Source organism: Blastomyces gilchristii (assembly GCF_000003855.2).
Source record: "Blastomyces gilchristii SLH14081 genomic scaffold supercont1.6, whole genome shotgun sequence".
Taxonomy (NCBI): domain Eukaryota; kingdom Fungi; phylum Ascomycota; class Eurotiomycetes; order Onygenales; family Ajellomycetaceae; genus Blastomyces; species Blastomyces gilchristii.
The window spans coordinates 3,043,917-3,059,446 of NW_003101677.1; positions in this window are offsets into that span (position 1 = coordinate 3,043,917).

Sequence of the window (15,530 nt, forward strand, 5' to 3'; positions counted from 1 at the left end):
GTTTCATAGCTCTGTTCAGATCTTAATTCATATTATAATTTTATAAAATGCTATAAGTAGTCTTCAGCAGATTTCTTATTCCTTGTTCTAATATTAATGATTATAGCTTAGATATTCTCTGTTCAGCTTATAAAGTTCTTCAACTTATTCTCTAAATAGATCTTGAGAACAGATCAGCAGAATCTCTTATAATTATTCTCTAGATAATTCAGCTAGTTCTTAACTTCAGCATAGTAGAGATGTATTAATATATAGATAACAGCTTCTTCATATTTCATATTACACAGTCAGACTTGTGAGTCAATTTTAAATACAAATGTGTAAAAGCTTTTATAGATTGTAGTTCAGTAAGTAATCTTAAGTGATTATAACTTCAGAAAGTTTCTTTTCAGTTTATAAATGTCTCTGAACATCATGTCTAGAGACTCAGTGCAAGAATGTTTACAGATAGTAAGTATTTCTTGTAGAAAAATAGCTTGATTCTGTAGAAGATGCTCAAGAATATTCTTCACTGAGATTGATTTATTTATAAGTTTGAAGAATTTCTCTGTCACAGATGTAGAGAATAATATTCTGTGAGTAATTAATAAGTTCTCTGAGACTTCTTTTATAAGAGTTATTCATGAGTCAGATGACTGCTTCTGAGTGTCTGTAGTAGAGTTCACAGAGATTGAAGCATATGAGTTTCTAGTTCTTTCAGTCATAACAGGTGATTAATGACTGACAGAGCTTGAAATGTAAGAATAAGTACTCACAGATAATTATTCAGGTGTTTACAGCTTAATATAATATATACTGTTAACTACTAGAAGTATTTACAGTAGAAAGATAAAATATAGAAATTAAATGTTTAATAGTATTCAAGCTGAGTTATAAATAGTAGTCACGAACTTCAGTCTATATAGTTGTGTGTAGTCAAGGGCTGCTAACTCTATTGATTACGCGAGAGATAGACATAGAGGTAAAGAATCCGTGAGAAGCGGGATTTCTTACACTCTGTAACAAGATCTTATAAGAGAATATCAGTGAAAGATCTGAGAGTTCTGACAGGCTAGATATATGAGATATTTATACAATTACACTTCTGATTTCACAGTTATTATATATCTGATAAATAATATAATCATGTCTGATGATAACATGGAAGAACTCTTGAATGCAAGTATAGACACAGTGTCACAGTGGCTTTAAGCAATGTTGAAATTACAGCAATAATAAATAGCTGATATACATGCAACTTAATAACATCAATATGAAAACATTGAATGATTGTCTCAACAAGAAATCCCTGTACAGACAATTTCAATCTTAACAGAATTGAATATAAATATAATACAAACACTGAAGCAATGCTTAGATGCTTCTGCATATTTTAATATTTCTAATCTCACTCTCTATTCATTATAAAGATTGAAAATGCTTGCAAAACTAAGTGTAGATGAAGATATCATCAGTTCATTAACTAATCAAGATTGATATATTAACAGACAATTGAAGGATCACATGAGACAGAAGTTTTATTTATGAATGAAAGCTTATAAATTAGTGTTACAGATGTCTGATAATATTATCAAATATCTTGATAGCCTGTTCTGAGACACTACTATGTAATAGAAAGTATTAGATTGATTACAGAGTGTCTGACAGAGAAACACTTCTCTTACAACATTTATCTCTGACTTTAACATTAAGATTCTAGAAGCAGGTGATCAATCTTGAGAGAATTGAATAAAAATTAGTATACTCAAGAAGACATTGACTTTTAAACTCTTACAGACTCTTATAAGTGTTGATAAAGACTTAACTTATAAAGGCTTCTGCATACAACTCTGGACACTGAATGACTGTCTTATCAAGCTCAAGAGTATACAGAACAATGATAGAAGATATTACATCTCAGTCACTTATACATCTGTACTGAATAATAATAATAATGATGCAGATGTTATGAACTGAGTAGACTTAAATATCTATATATAAGCAAGAGTCTTTACTATCTGAAAAGACTTCTGAGTTTCTGAGATCACTTCTGAAGAAGGCATCAATCAATGTTAATAAGAAGTATGCATCAATTATAACTGATCAGAATATATTACTTACAACTGTTAATCAGTCTATATTTCTTCTCATAAGAAGATTAATGCTGACAGTCTGTGCCAATCACATGGCATTAAAAGAAGATTTGAAAGATAACTATGAGAATATTCTAATATAACAGAGAAAAGATTAGCTTCTGTTCAAAGTTATAAATAGAAGATTGAAGAGATCAGATGATAATAATGTAAAGAGAAAATAATAATGAATGTAATTCTTGTATCTACTATGATTGATAATATGTATAATATGCAAGTCATGATAGATAGCAGTCTATATCATTATGCAATGATTAAATCTTCAGTTGTAAGATGTTATAATCTTCAGTGTATTCTTTTATTAAAACTCTGACTTCTCACAGAATTTATTGATTTAAAGAACCTTCATATCTGTTACATGATAAAACTAAGTATAGATATTGAAGAACATTAATGTGAAGATGCTTATATATATGAGATTGATAATCTTGACTATAATCTTATACTAGAGCTTGTCTGACTATCTGAATAAGACATCTTATTAAATGCTTAAAACAGAAGCTTAATATTCTCTAACAATGATAGAATTCACAAAGATAATATTTACAAGACTATGAACCTTACACAGATCTCTGTCAATGCTTATGAAATGCTGTGAAAAAGAAGTCATTGATAAAATCACTGACAAAGTCACTGATAGTAGAATTATATATCAATCTATTCTATCAGTCTGACTAATATTAAGAAAGTTCTAGAGAAGTTATCTTATACTATAATAATAGATTCTCATACAAAACTCTCTTATCAATATCATGAATATCTAGATGTCTTTTAACAAGATAATACTATGAATATATCTCTCTTACAAGATTCAGAAGTAGATCACAGTATCAAGTTAGAAAAGAAGAATAATAAAAACTCTGAGTTATCATAAGACTCTCTTTATAATATGTCTTAAGATGAACTTCTTCTTTGAAAAACACTCAATGATCTGTTGAATAAGAGATTTATATATATTAGTAACTCTTCTGCTACAGCTTCTATTCTCTCTGTGAAGAAATCAGATAAAGAACTCTGATTCTGTGTGAACTATTGAAATCTGAATAGATTGATAAAGAAATATTGTTATCTCTTATCTCTTATCAACAAAATCCTAGTATGTATCAGACAAGCTTAATAATTTACAAAGCTAGATGTCATTGCTGTGTTTGATAAGATTTGTATCACTGAAGAAGATGAATAACTTACAGTATTCTGAACATGTTATAATCTTTTTAAATGAGTAGTGACACTCTTTGAACTGACTAATACTTTCAGTACATTTCAGAAGTATATTAACTGAGCACTCTGAGATTTTCTTAATAAATTTATATCTTCATATCTAGATAATATTCTCATCTTCATTAATCAATTCAGAAAGAAATATTAAAAACATATGTAAAGAGTATTACAATAATTATAAGAAGCAGAACTATCTGTAGATATTGATCAGTATAATTTTAGAGTTAAGAGTATAAAATACCTAGATTTTATCATAGAAGCTGATAAGAAGATTCAAATGAATTCTGAGAAGATCTTTATTATTCTTGAATGAGAAACTTCATGTACTGTGAAAGATGAATAATACTTCATCAGATTTACTAACTTCTATCAGTGATTTATATAAAACTTCTCAGATATTACAAGATCACTTACAGAACTTACTAAGAAGAACTCAGTATTTCAGTGATCAGCAGACACTGAAGCTGTATTCATATAAATGAAGAAGATATTTATTAATATTTCTCTGCTGATAATATTTGATTCTGATTATAAAAGAGTTATTGAAGATGATTTCTCTGACTATATCATAGAAGAAGCTATATTACAATATAATAATAAAGATGTCTTACAATTATATATCTTTATATCTAAGAAACTTAGTTCTGCTGAATGCAATTACAAGATCTATAATAAGAAACTTCTCATAATTATACACTGTTTAGAAGAATGAGACTCTGAACTCTGAAGTATCTTCAAATTTGAGATAATCACAGATTATAAGAATCTCAAGTATTTCATAATTATCTGCAATCTTATCAAATGTCAGATGTAATAGTTCAAGGTATTAAACTGTTTTCATTTCACTATACACTATCACTTCAGTAGTTAGAACTTAATAACAGATGCTATCTCACAATGAGAGTAAGATATGCTATTCAATATAATTGACACATGTTAAATGAACTGAGAACACTGACTCTTGAATCTGAAGATATTAGTTGATTATAATGAGACTACTTATGATACTATATATACTTCACTAATCAGAATATCTTCTGAATCTACACTAAATGAATTGTAGCATATAAATGCAAGAGATGCATGATTCTTATATAACTGATCACTCAGGTCATGCACAACTGTATTGAATAATCTCTTGAGAGTTCTACTAGTCTGAGATATTAAACAGTATCAGATGTTTTGTCTGAAACTGTAATCATTATTTCTCTATCATCTTGTAAAAGAACTGTAGAAAAGAGCTGCTGAAACTGCTTAATATCTCTGATAGAATCTCTTAAGATGTGATAATTAACTTCACTATTAATCTCTCTGAGAGTACAAGTTGTAGAAATGTTTTAATTATTATGAACTGATTAAGTAAAGATATAATATTGAAATCTTATGATAAGATGAATACTGAACAAGTCACTGAAGTCTTTCTATGAAGCCTGTTCTATTGAATGCATGAATTACTCATATCTATAGTATCAGATCAGAGCTGTTAATTTATGAGCACTCTCTGAATAAGAATCTATCAAGTTCTTAAGATTACACACTTTATTAACTGTCTATCACTCTGAGACTGATAATGCATCAGAACAGACAATTCAGACTGTAAAGAATTTTCTTTATAAGTTCTATATTCACTTATAAGATGATTGATATAATCTTCTTCTACACACAGAGATTACTATCAATGACTGAGATGCTATCTTAACAGATGTAAGCCTGTTCTTTCTTATACACAGTTATTATATGAAAGTGTTAAATCTTCTAGAGATCACACAGTTCACACTAAATCTCTGTAGTTCAATTCAGATCACTGATAATATAGTGATAAAGCTTCAAGATATCTGTGACTGAGCAGAAGCCTTTATAATGAGTGTTAAACAAGATTAAGAAGATCAAGTCAATATCTGATAAGATTTCACAGAACAGTATAAGATAGAAGATCTTATATAATTGAATCTTAGAAATATACAAATCACATACTTATTGTGTATATTAAACTATTGTTATGTGAAATATACAGTGACAGAAGTTTTAGACAGTTACAAGTACTGTTTTAATACTTCATCAGAGATGTATAATATATTTTATACAAGCTTACTCTATTACACTGTTATCAACTCATTCCCTTCATAACTGACTTCTGACTGACAGTCACCAGAGATCATAGAAGAAGATAATGAACTTAAGTGAGAGATTGAGAATATTCTCAATGAGAGACTTTCACAGGTGCAGTTAATAATATCTTGTAAAATGAGTTGACTATAATTATGTGACCTGAACTCTGAGTGCTGTGTTATCTGAGACCGCGGTTCTTGACTGATCAGAAATACACAAGATTAGAGAAGAAGAAAGCTAATATAATAAACTGCATCTGATCAATTATATAGACTATTTCATTACACTTTGTAGATTCTGCTGAAAGCTCTGATTCTCAGTCATTCTCAATCACTGATTCTCAGCTGAAAAACTCACAGAATTTCTATTCTTTCACTCTGAAGCGTCACTGTGTATATCATTATATACATGTATAAATATTCACTCTGATCACTGATTCTCACACTTTCTCTTTCTTTTTCTTCTTTAACATTTTTCACTTTGTTATATAAGATCTATAAATATTATACTGATCTATTCGGCGTAGGCCTCTTATATTACACATCGAAATATAATGAATCTAGACTTGAATGTTATTATTAAAGTGCTGAATTCTTTGAAAAAGAAATTCTCTGAGTGAAAATCTTGATATTATGAGTATTAAGCTTACTTTAACTGTGAATGTCAAAATCATAGCATAAAGAATTACACACAGTGTGCACAGTCAAGAGAGGTAAGAGAGTCAAAAAACTAGCAGAATCAGTAAGCTCAGAGACACTCACTGATATTCTATGAAGAGTTTTTAAAGTGAAAGAGATATCTGTGTTAGATGATGTTCTGAATTCTGTAAATGTAAAAAGAAAGCAGACTTCTGACTGAGATACAGATGAGAAAGAAGCAGACACTCATCTCAATATCTTAAGATCTGAAATATTAATGTATAGAAATCACTTGAGTAAGAATTGAAAGATAACTGTAAAAGTGTTAGCAGACACAGAAGCTTTTATATAATATATTAATAATTATATAATCTGAAGACTGAAAGAGATCTGCTCAGTAAATAATTCTCAATATATAAGATTATCTGATAACTGATATTTAGTGATATTTATAAGAGTAAAAGAGCTCTTGCACTTCAGAGAATGATCTTGCTATATTTAAGCGCGAGAGCTGCAGAATGTGAAATATGATCTTATTTTCAGACTTGATTAGTTTTGAAGATTCAATTCACAGATTTAATGATATACATATTATATACAGTTAACTGATAGAAAAGAAAACAGTTCATATAATTCTATCAACTGATATGAGAAGAACATTTCATATCTCTGATATAGAAGAATTAAATCTGCTTATATATTAACAAGTAAAGAGAATGATTTATAAGATCTTATCTAAAAGTATTCTGTGTATTATCTGAGATCTGAAAGAGGAGAAAATCAAGATAAAGCATATATAAGAGAACAGATGAATAAAGAAACTTCTGAAGAAGTATGAAAAGATCTTCTGAACAGATCTTTCACTGAAATTGCTGCTAAAATGAGAATTCATACATAATATTAACACAGAGAATATGAAACTAGTCAATCAAAATACATACTTTCTGTCACAAACACATCTTAAAGAACAGAAGTATCAGATCATAGATCTTGTAGAATATAATCTCATACAACTCTTATCAAGTATATAGAGCTTCTCAGTTCTATTCATGAAAAAGGCAGAAGAGAAATGACAGATGTATATTAATTATCAAGCACTTAACAAGCTGATAATTAAGAATAGATATTCACTGTCATGAATTTAATAACAGTTGAATACAGTTGAAAATATCTGATATCTATTGAAGATTAATCTTTTCTCAGAATACTGACAGATCTGTATAGATAAACTATCAGTATCACAAACTGCATTTAATATACAATAAGAGAAGTTTGAATTCCTGACAATGTTATTCAGTCTGATAAATGCATCTAATATCTTTCAAACAATGATGAATATAATTCTTTATAAATAGAATGAAATCTCATATCTTATATATCTAAATAACATCTTAGTCTTTTCAAACTTATACAATGAATATTTTAAGTATCTTGATAAAGTGCTTACAACTCTGACAGAGTATAAGCTCTACATTAAATTCAGCAAGTGTGTGTTTGAAACAGAAGAGTTAAAGTTCATAGATTATATAGTGAGTGATAGCTGTATACATCTCATCTCAGTGAAGCTGAATGTCATAGTGAATTAACTGCAGCTGAGAAACATATATTATATATAATAGTTTCTTGAGTTAGTCTTATATTACTGCAGATTTATCAAGGATTTCACATGAATAGCTGCATCACTCTTAGATCTCTCAAGAGAAATGAATGTAAATCTGTGAAAGAAGAAGTTTCATTCAATTATCTGAAATACTGTGTGTGAAGAGGCCTTTCTTATACTGAGAAAATATGTGATAACATTCTCAGTGCTTATTCAATCAGATTGTGATAAACCTTTCTATATTAAGATAGATGTATTTAAATGAGCTATCAGAGACACTGTTCTGCAGATGAGTAAGAACAGCAAGCTGCACTTAGTAATGTATGATAATAGAAAACTATCAGATACTGAGCTCAATTACTCAGTGTATAAAAAGAAATTACTAGTAATCAAGCACACACTGATATTGTGAAGTAGATATATCAATAATAAGTATACAATAACAGTGATTATGAATTATGAAAGTCTTATCTATCTACAATTAATGATAAAACCATTCAAACATTTAGTATGTTGAATCTCAGAGTTTCAAGTGTACAATCTTCACATCAAATACTAAAAGAAATTAAACACTGTAATATCTGATGCAATTAGTTACAGATCTGATTTCATGAGTGAGAATTCTATGAATTGAATACAGAAGAAGTTTATGTTAAATATACTGAGAAAATACAGAAATCAGAATAAGTGAATACAATAATCTCTCACTTAAAGAACAGTAAGATATCAGATAATAAGTATCTTATAAAAGCAGTAGAAAAGATGCTTCTAAACTTCAAGCTGAGAAAATTGAAAAACAATATTATGCTTTATCATGATTTAGAATATATGAAAGCTCTCTATCTGAAATATTTATTTAGATATGACTTGATAACTTGCATGTATAAGAAATGCAGTCACTTAGAAAGCTCTGAACTTATAAGTGTACTTAAATTAAGAGTATACTGATCAAGTATGACTGAGAATATTTATATATACACTCACAAGTACCTGAATTATCAGGTCATGAAAGAAGCTAAAAGAGGATTAGAATGTGAGAAAGTATAACATCAGATGAAATGTATAATACAACTGTTTAAATAATGAGAGATAAATCTTATAGATATATTACTGTGAACACTGAATGAAAATTATTGAATAATTACTGCTATTGACTATGCTACTAACTGATCAGTTATGAAAGCAGTTTCAGAGAAAACTGAGAAGATAGTAGTAAAGTTCTTACACAATAAGATATATATTAACTATGAAATGCTGCATGAGATTCTAACTAATAATAATATGAATCTTGTAGAAGAAGTGATAAGACATTTCATAAGCCAGTTATAGATAAGATATTGTAGAACAATATTATATCACTCACAGACAAATAGAATGATTAAATACTTGAATGAAATTCTGAATAACATGCTAATGAAATATCTAGTGAGCAAGTCTATGAGATTATGAAATAAATATCTCAGACAGGTGCTATTAGTCATGTGAATTCAGCAGTATACAGTCTTCAAGTGTTTATCATTCTATCTGTTGTGTGAATTGCATCCGCGCATTTCAGAGAATGCTTCAGAAAAGATGAGAAAGAAAACAGCAGTTGCAGATACAACAGTCACAGATACAGCAGTTATAGATACAGAATCAAGATTGAAAGAGATCAGTCACACACATGTAAAAGTTAATAAGTTACTTCTGAACTGAGCAATTCAATCAAAAGGAATATGAGACTCACTAGTTAAGAAATTGAGTCTCAAGATGAGAACATGAGTTCTTGTATACAATGAGAGTTCTGAGAAGTTTCAATCTAGATAATTCAATCTCTATAAAATACTCAAATCACATTCTCTGAAAACATATGCATTGAAGGAATCAGAGAGACAGGTCTTACATAACTTAATAAATAATTCACATCTTATAGAGATGAAGATACAAGACTCAAGCAGATTATAATTATTTACAGCACTATTATCAGTGTTGAAAAAGAAGAGACTTATAATTGAAAAGTCTTATAAAGTAAGAGAAATCATAGATACTTACAAATTAGATGATCTCACTTATTCTGATCTTTTCACAATTATAAGAAAAAAATGAGAAGAAATGAAAAAATCAGATAAATATCACACTTCAATAAGTGATGAGACTGTAGCTAACTGTATAATAGCACACTGCAGACAGCAGATATAATACAGTAAAGAGCAGTCTTAAGTAGCAGACTTGTATATAAGTCAGATTGCAGAAGAAAAAGAAATTCAGAGTTGAATTCAACTCTTTATATTTAATCACAGAGATCGCAGAGAATGAAGTATCTGAAACATTCACAGATGTATAAGATCAAGCTATCTCAATTTCTGAAAATACTCACAGATTCAGTGAGATTAGTTTCAATGAGCTGTTCACTGTAGTGATCTAAGTAAGTGAAGAGAGATAGTATGATATATGAGACAGAGTCATAAGAGTGAAAGCTGCTAAACCTAGTCGCTGAATACTGTATTATATAGAGATCATATAAGAGTAGTGCCTAGCAGACAAAGAAAAAGCATAAGAAGAGAAAAGAAAAGAGATAATAAATTAGTCATCAACTGTAAGAATCAGCTGCAAAAAGATAAAAGTTATCATACACTTTATCTCTTTTGATACATCGTATATTTAATCTATTTTCAAGATCACATCATCTGAAAAACATCAAAAACAAAGAAAATTTCAAAACTCAAGATCTGTAAGGAATTCAAGAGTTACAAGCTGCTCTTGTAATAATATCATGTATATTTCTGATTTCTCTATCACTCTACATACAACATTAGTGTTATTTATCACTAGATTGACTAAAATGTCAATATAGAAATGCGTACACATGTGTATAGAAAAATTGAAGAAGAGTGCAAGATATGCAGAATCAGATACCAGAACAGAAAAGACAGAGATGAAAGAAACTGAAGAAGAAGAAGATGCAAACAGATTAAAGAAATAATAGTAGAAGTCACTCAGAGCTGAATACTTATAACTTAGTATGTACACAATCTTTTTCACAGAGAAGAAAGAGAAAATGATGAGAGAAGCTTAAGAGTAAAAGAGAATAGTCTCTACAGTATTATCGTCTTCAGAAATTAAAATGATCTCTGATACTGAAGTAACTAAGAATCATTATTAGCATATAAAACTGCAAAATTAAATATGAGAATAGTTACTCAATCAACACCTACTGATCTTAAAGTTATACATATAATTACAACACACATAAGACTTTTCAGAAAGAGAGACAAGAATATGAGAAATTGTAGAAAGTAGAATATAGTATATAAACAGCTTATTTTCATAATAATATCTCAGATAAGATGTATGAGTCTCACATCTATAAGTGTAAAAGAGTATAACATCTGTATTCTTATTTCTGAAAACACAGATATTTTTTATCTACATAACAAAGTTAAATGACAGATATTATAGAATAGACTGACATAAGTCTATTATCTCAAAGATATTCATCAGAGTGAATATATCTGTATATTAAATTTAATAGTTATAAAAAGTTTCTTAATGTCTGTAGACATTATAACTTTATATATAATAAAAACTCATAACAATTTCTTTCTAGAAAATTAGTATTAGAAGAGAGAATGAAAAAAGAAAAGACTTATACTTAATTGTTGGGTGAAGAGAGATAATTCTTCAGTATAAATATATAATTATCTGATTATAAATACTTAAAGTTAACAAAATAATTGATGTCTGTGACTGAGCTTCAGATAGTTATATTATACACAGTCTTTATAGAATAAATTATTCTAGAGATTGATAAAAAGAGCAGAAGCATATTTACTGAAAAACATGATTTATCAAGTCTATGCAATATCTTCTTGAAATAAGAAGAGCTGATAATGACAGCAGAAGTGATGAAGACAGAGAGAGTAGAAGTAGCAGAGACAGAAGTAGCAGAAGCAGAAGTAGCAGAAGTGAGAGTAGTGAGAGCAGAAGAATCAGATACAGGGACAAGTTTAGAAGATTTAAGAGAAGCAGTAGAGAAAGAAATAGCAGCAGAAGAAGCAGAGAGAGATACAGAAGACTCAGTGATATATAACACAGACAATTTCTTCATTATTACATTCTTCAAGTTATTAATTAATAATTCAACATTGAGACATTCACTATTATTAGCAGATATGAATCTGTTAATATATAAAGTTTCTATATGAATAAAAACAATCAGCATCTATGTTCATATATAATCATGTCAGTAAACATAATTAGATATTCGCTGAGAAGAAAAAAGTTAAGAGTGTATAAGAAGGTAAAGAAAATGTGTCATTTATAATAATACATTCTGATGATTGTTAAAAAAACAAGTTCTGATTATATTTCACAATGCAGTTCACTTACTGCTAATGAACTGCCTGGTATGGCCCCAGTAGCCAAATGATTAATGCAGTCACCTGGTAGTGCCTTAGCATGGAAAACCAAGGCATGTGAGTTTGAAACCCGCAGAGGATACATTAAATCTGGAACTCAAGCACCTCAGGTTTCTTATAAATACAGAGGTGTACAAATCACTTCAATGAATCACTCCATGTTTCTGAGCTGGGAAGTTATTATCACATGTATTTAATTATCACTTCTTTGTATTTTTCTATGTTCTTGTTATCTTAGTGTGGTCTCAACACCTGTATTTCCTCCTGTATAATCAACACTTAGCCTGTATTTAACATCATGCAAGGACTCATCATAAGCTCCGCTTGCATATAAGTATAATGGAAGAATAATAATAATAGCAATAACTGCCTGGTATGAGCACTATGATGACACTTATTATAAGAATAGAGAGTCATCATCAGAAATGCATACAATATCATAGATAAACAGATTGAAAAGAGCTTGTTAAAAAGAAAACAGAAATTCTGTAAGAAATCATAACATTTAATAATAATAATAACAGAAATAATAATTGAAGAATGAAAAAGTTAGTGAATAAGTAATGTAAAATAGTGAAAGCTTCTCTAAGACCAGCTTATATTATAGTCATGTGAGTATGACTGAATCTGATGAGAGAGAATATGATTTAGAAGAATGTATGCCTGCTGAATAATAACACAGCTGCTTCTAAACATGCTTATAAATGTAAAGAGACTCTAACAGTCATTAATTAATTTACTAACATATATAAGAAGGCCGCGTACGCCTGTAATCATACACTGACTCAAGCAACCTTTGAATCACAATATAAATATTGCCAGTGAGATGTAGAGGAACTGGTTATTTATATCTCAAAATAGAAGACTTTGTAATAATTATATTAATATAGAGTTAATTCTCAAATTCAATAGAAATCTAGTATTGCTGTTCTCAATCCCTTGCAGAATCTATTAAATATTGATATATTAAAACTAGATTTAATATATCTCACTATGCAGGGATCAAAGGAAAAGTAAGACCTTGAGATATACTGATTTTATAGTTGTTGTTGTCTGCTGATTATGTATTAAATACTGTTGAGAAGGTATCTTTTTGTATCTTTCTACCAGAGGTGAGCCAGATTGGAAAGGGCGGTACGTGAGTGAAACTTGGCGTCGATGTTTGAAACATCAAAGATAGACAGGGTTTTCACAGAGATTGCTTCTTATATATCTTCATAATTACAGATTGAGAATCTTTCAAAATCAAGAACATTGATGCATATGACTAGACTGACCGTGTGACCGTGTCTGAGACCAGGACTAGATTTTTTAATAGTCTCATTACCAATTTGACTGATCTCATTACACAGTTTTAACATTAGATAGTAGTCTCATACTGTCTCAGTGAAACTTACTATCTACTCTTGTCATATTTTTCAAATGAGATCATGATTTTCACTTCTCAATTTAAATTATTTTTATTACTTTAAATGACTTTAAATCTCATTTAAGTGTTATCAAAAAGCATTACTTTTTAAAAAATTAAAAATAGTCTAAAAAAAACCTTAAAATGTCTAAAAATAGTAACTTTATACTCACAATGAAATTAAATGAGATCAAATAAGATTACTTTCTCATTTTTTTCAAGTTATGGTTTTATTTTAAGATCTGATATATAGTCACTTTGCATGTTTTTTTAATGACTAGTTCCAGCGGGATTCATGCCAAGAAATGTATGAGATCAGACCCAGTGAAACTAAATGTGAAATTCATAGTCTCAGCGGTCAGTCTACATATGACTAGATCTAGACTGACTGCTAGAATCATGAATTGCATATTTAGTCTCATTTAATCTGATCTTATACATTTCTTGATGTGAATCCCGCTGGGACTAGTCATTAAAAAAACATGCAAAGTGACTATATATGAGATCTTAAAATGAAACCATGACTTGATAAAAATGAGAAAGTGGTCTCATTTGATCTCATTTAGTTTCATTCTTGGCATAAAGTTACTATTTTTAGACATTTTAAGATTTTTTTTAGACTATTCTTAATTTTTTAAAAGATAACACTTTTTGATAACACTCAAATGAGATTTAAAGTCATTTAAAGCAATAAAAATAATTTAAATTGAGAAGTGAAAATCATGATCTCATTTGGAAAATGTGATAAGAGTAGACAGTAAGTCTCACTGAGACAGTATGAAACTACTATCTAATGTTAAAACCATGTAATGGGATCGGTTGAATTGATAATGAGACTATCAAAAAATCTGGTCCTGGTCCCAGACACGGTCACACGGCCAGTCTAGCTAGGTCTCTTCACCTTACAATTTGTATGGCAATTTGGCCCGGGGTTGTGGTGTGATGAGGGTGAACAGGGGATAATCCCACACAGGAGTTTCGAACGATGTCTGGTTCACTTTTGGCTGGATAACTCCACAACCACACCGGGTATTTGGTCGGCGATAGGGTCAAAACGCTCGTGTGATCGAGGGCTTTTCGATGGACCTATCGGCGCGTTCTTATTCGAAATATTGAGCGAGTTCTTAGGTGGAGCGGTTGATGAAGAAGATGGAGTTGTTGTTACAGATATAATTAGTAGTTAAAAGTGATATGTTCTGATCAGTTACAGTTAATATATATCTCTTATTAAGATCAATCAGCAGCTTCTTTGAGCGTGATTTCACAGGGTTAGAAGCCTGTTTAAATAGTGAAGACTTTTATCTGTGTATAGATATTTAAGTTTACTTAATTCATAACATCTGTATTATTCTTTGATGCAGATATATAAATGTAACATCTTCTACTGTTGTTCTGTATACTCTTAAGCTTGATAAGACAGTTATTCAATATTCGGAGTTATATATAGAAGACTTCATAAGTCAGAGCTTTATTAATACTTATAAGAACTTGTAAGAGTTCAAAAGTCAGTGTCTTCTTAAGCATGTTAATCTTCATTTAATTCTTTCAAGATTGGCCGCCTGCTTCTAAAATCTTGATATCAAAGTCAGGAATAAATATTGTGAGAGAAGTATTTCTTTGTTAAATGCTCTGTAATTAATCTAATATCTTCAGTTATATAGCAGTGTCTCTGAACAGAATATTAAGATATTTAATAATATTATTAGAGATATGTAATACTGATTCATATATCTTTATTCATGAATAGAACTTCTGTTTCACATGATTCTTCAATCAATTGTTGATATATCATTCTTAATTAGTTAAGAAACTGATGACATCTTTATCTACACTTAGTTTCACAAGCATGTTCAATCTTTGTAATAGGTAGAGAGTGAGATCAGAACTATTAAAATATACAGAAGTATCTCGATATTTCTTCTATAATTCGGAAGAACGTATGATTATCAGATAATAACACGGCCGCTTCTGAACACGCTTACGAATGTAAAGGCGCTCTAGCGGTCACTAATTAATTCAGCAGAA